The sequence below is a fragment of the Thermobia domestica genome, chromosome 10, assembly GCF_964235325.1.
Source record: "Thermobia domestica chromosome 10, izTheDome1.hap1.1, whole genome shotgun sequence".
Lineage (NCBI taxonomy): Eukaryota > Metazoa > Arthropoda > Insecta > Zygentoma > Lepismatidae > Thermobia > Thermobia domestica.
Window position 1 is genome coordinate 26979158 of NC_137463.1, and position 4222 is coordinate 26983379.

The 4222-nt window shown below is 39.1% G+C and overlaps 1 non-coding gene across 1 annotated transcript; it reads right to left on the bottom strand.

Annotated features, from left to right (window-relative positions):
• Positions 1-3900: 3900 nt before the first annotated feature.
• Positions 3901-3972, bottom strand: TRNAG-UCC (transfer RNA glycine (anticodon UCC)). The gene has a single exon. It is a non-coding gene; the product is annotated as a tRNA-Gly (tRNA).
• Between the last annotated feature and the right edge of the window lie 250 nt (positions 3973-4222).

Genomic DNA, 4222 nt, shown 5'->3' on the forward strand with positions numbered 1-4222 from the left:
ACTATAACGGACCACGTAAAATTGCCTAAAATAGATTTTTGGCTTGATACAGTTCAACTTCCCACACTTATGCCTGCTACGCTAAAGGAGACGTGGACCTATTGATTATAGTGGAATCCGAACCATTTTGGTCGTTCAAATAATATGCACCAGTTTATATCATTTTCTAATATATATCCGAACAATCCCTTTGGTATTCTCTGCTCGTCAGCACTATTAGGCATATGTTTCATCGACCAGCAGTCTATTCCATCGCACTTTGAAATAGGTATAACTTGTAGCATGCTGCTATTCCATTTTTCACTACAGACATTTCAATTTAATTAACGACTTCTCCTGATTGGTTAGTGGCTATTGCACTGCATTAACTACTGCATTAGTTAAAATCCTGCAAGTGCTCGCACGAACGTGTTTCATAACACAAGCCTAACTCGCACATTTTTTATATATTCCTGTTGGTAAGAGACCTCTTAACTCTGAAGTGAAAACAGATATGTAAACTTTGGTTGCGGAAATGGATTCAGGAATAAATTCCAGTGCTATTTGATACCCCACATGACCCCCTTGCTATTTATCATATTTGACTGCGATTCAATATGGCGCCTTTCAAGATGGCGATCATGCACTAGAAGTAGTCCCACATATAGATGCTCTACCTAGGTTTACAATACTGAAGTCATATCGATCAAAAGCTTTTTCATTTTTGTGCCAAAAGGGTATTCTTGGACATTGCCTACTGGGTTTCAAGATGGCGTCGGTGTACCAGCTCAACGAAGCATTTGCGCATCGAGTGATTATTACTACGTTACTTAGTAACTCGAAGTGAATCTTGTCACAAATTTTCATCAAAATTCAACTCTCACGGTTTATGGACCTTCCTCGTTAGTGGTCGTCATGTCTTGTTTTCGCGATGACTCACTCAGTTTGCCTCACGACGTTGGGTAGACGCCGAAAATTGGGAATCACCGGCCGGGAATAGAACCCGGGACCACGCGGACATGAGTCCAACGCCACTGGACTACGGTGAACCCGGTTCTTTATATTAGAGGTGTATAAAATGACGTCATACACGACAGTCTGAAGGTGCAATAATTAAAAACGAGGCAATGAATCCCTCCTTCAACACAACAAAATATGATTATGAGACAGGAGTAGCAAACAATTAATTTATTAAATCAATAAATCTATCAACATTAACTAAATTAACTATAGCAAATTGCTTGAGATACCCGCACCTAACCTTTCCGAATATGGTACTCTTTCCTCCTCCAATCACTAGCCGTACGCGGTTTTGGTGTGTGAGATCCCAGGCTCGACTTCCGATGAAGGAGAATTGAAATTTGAACTCATACAGTAGTTCATATTTTACCTTCAATTGTAGATCCACGTTTCAAATAACCTTGGTCCTGAAAGGGACCTTAAACTCTGATCCAACAATAACTTTTCGAGAGTGTTTGAGCATTGGATTGAAAGTAAGACATTTGCAAATCAATATAGGACTTCGTTACACATATTTATTACATTAAATTCACCTCTGGCGACGAACTAAAAGCATGAGGATACAATTACGCGTAAAAAACTACAGGGTCTTTCAAATCAACACCGATAACGTTTGGGAGGTGATTCCTGACACCAAGATGAGACAAAAAGTATAGACCAACCTGGGTGCACAAATGCTTCCTTTCGAAGTTATAGGCTGCCAAAAACGTGAAAAAATGAACTTTAAAAGTTCATAGCTCCAAAACTATGGGACCTACCATAATCGGTCTAAGACTTCACTTAGGAACTAATATGTGACCTATTCAATAATCCATGTTTCAGAATCCTAAGGTACTCATTCAACACTTTTTATACAGGGGATTTGGCTACGGGCATATAATTTGAAGTACTCACTAACTACTTCTGTAAAAAAAAAAAAAAAAAAAAAATGCGGAAGTATCGCAGAATTCTGAAACTTGGATATTTGGATAGGCCACATACTAGTTCCTAAATGAAGTCTTGACCCAACTACGGTAGGTTCCATAGTTTTGGAGCTATGAACTTCTAAAGTTCATTTCTTCATATTTTCGGCAGCCTATAACTTCGAAAGGAAGCATTTTTGCACCTAGGTGTGTCTATACTTTCTGTCTTATGTTGGTGTGAGGAATCTCCTCCCAAACGCTGTCGGTGTTGTTTTGAAACACCCTGTATAGATATAGTTAAACAGTTAAACAGGAAATTACCTCCCTGAAACGCCAAATGACGCTTCTGCTTAACCGGTCTATGTATGGATGGATCAAGCATGACGTGGCCGGCATTATTTGTTTTCCATGGGTTCCGGGGCCGCGGTGGCTCAGTGGTAGAGCGTTCACCGCTGGTGCTAGGGGTCCCTGCTCCCACCAAGTGAACTTCGTGGTGAATAAACACCGTGTGCGTGGGTTTCCTTGCGGTTCTCCCGTTTCCTCTCACTTTCTTCATTCCACCGTTTCATTCATTACTCCTCAACACCGTCTCCTTTAGCCTAACCGGCATAACCGTGGGACGTAAAACTCAATAATTTCATTTCATTTCATTTTTTATGGGTTCCAAACACACGAGCTACATTTGAAACTTACAATGGTAATGTTTTGTATTGACTTACAAATATTATACTGAAAGAAAGAATTGCAATATTCGTTCAAATCTTCGAGTGAAGAAGCTTTAAAGAGGAAATTGATTAAATAGAGGGCGTCCCATTAAGAATGGAACTTTTGAAAAGCCCGCCATTTCTGTTCTAGTAAGTTGGCAGCACTGAAGTTACACGATTTTCATCTGCTATCTTTGTGATTAGTAGTCACGGAACGCCAAATACGACCCATTCGGAAGTACGTTTTTTCGCGCGCTACTCTGGCCAGTTGTTTTAGGCGCTATCTTAGCCAGCTGTTTTAAGTTGACCACAAAATTTATATCATGGGGGTCAAGGTGGAACAAAACGAATCCTGCGGGGTTTCTAACCCGTACCTACTACTACTACTACTACTACTACTACTACTACTACTACTACTACTACTACTACTAATACTTATCTGGACAAAAGTAAGTAAATAACTTTTTTGAGCATTATTTTCATCTTATTTTAATTTTAAAAAGTGTTATAGAAATGTAAAAAATAAAATAAATAAAAACTTTTCTTGAGCTGGGTTTGAACTCATGCCATAGGCAATATTCGTTAGCACACTCAGCTACGAGGACGGACAGCAGCAAGTGTTTGATTTCTGCTATCTGAATGCAAACAGAAAGAAATGGATAACGCCAACCAATCAGAACTGTGCATTTCGTTCCTACTTCCGGGAGCACTACTCTCCCAAACTAGTCCTGCGCCGAATAGTGCATGCTTGTCATATGTTTTCTGTACGGGTAGGAATGGAACGCTTCACGACGCAACAGCGTGTTGTCATGGTGAAAACTTATTACAAACGCGGTTAATGTTGTGAATTTCTACCCGTACAGAAAACAGATGACGATCATGCGCTATCGGCGCTCCGTGAATACTAACCACAAAGACAACAGATGAAAATCGTGTAACGTTCAGTGCTGCCAACTTACTCGAACAAAAATGGCGGGCTTTTCAAAAGTTGCATTCTTTTTGGGACATCCTTTATAAGGTAGATGAGAAAACGTATTTACGTGAAAATACGATAAAACGTACATCGGTCTATGCTTTGTTTCCTAGCAGATGTATTGCTTGGAACCGAAAATGAGAATTATGGAATCTTGAGCTTAGGTTGATAGTGGGAGTGATGAAATTAACTCATTCAATACAATTACTTTCTGTACCTACAACAAGAAGTAAATTTGCGTAGGGTCAATTTATTATTATTATTATTGTTATTAACGTATTTCAATCACATGAAGATAAAGAAATACTTAAAAATATAAGCTTGCGATGGCCGGGAATCGAACCCAGCTCAACAGCTTGGAAGGCAACTATGCTAACCATTACACCACCATCGCTGTGCACCACAATGCTTTCCGTAACAAAAGTTCAAGATGATAAATTAATTTCGGATTCGTTCAGTAATTCGTGCGAAACCACCACAATTCAAGTAGAGAAAATGGAAAAAGATACTAGATTATGGCTGTTTTAACTTTCTTCTGCGCAAGACGTTATTCTCAGTAACAGATGCACAGCAGTAACCTACCAACTAAATGTTACTGCTAATAACTTGTCTGCTTTTAAATTATTTTTTATTTGATATATTAT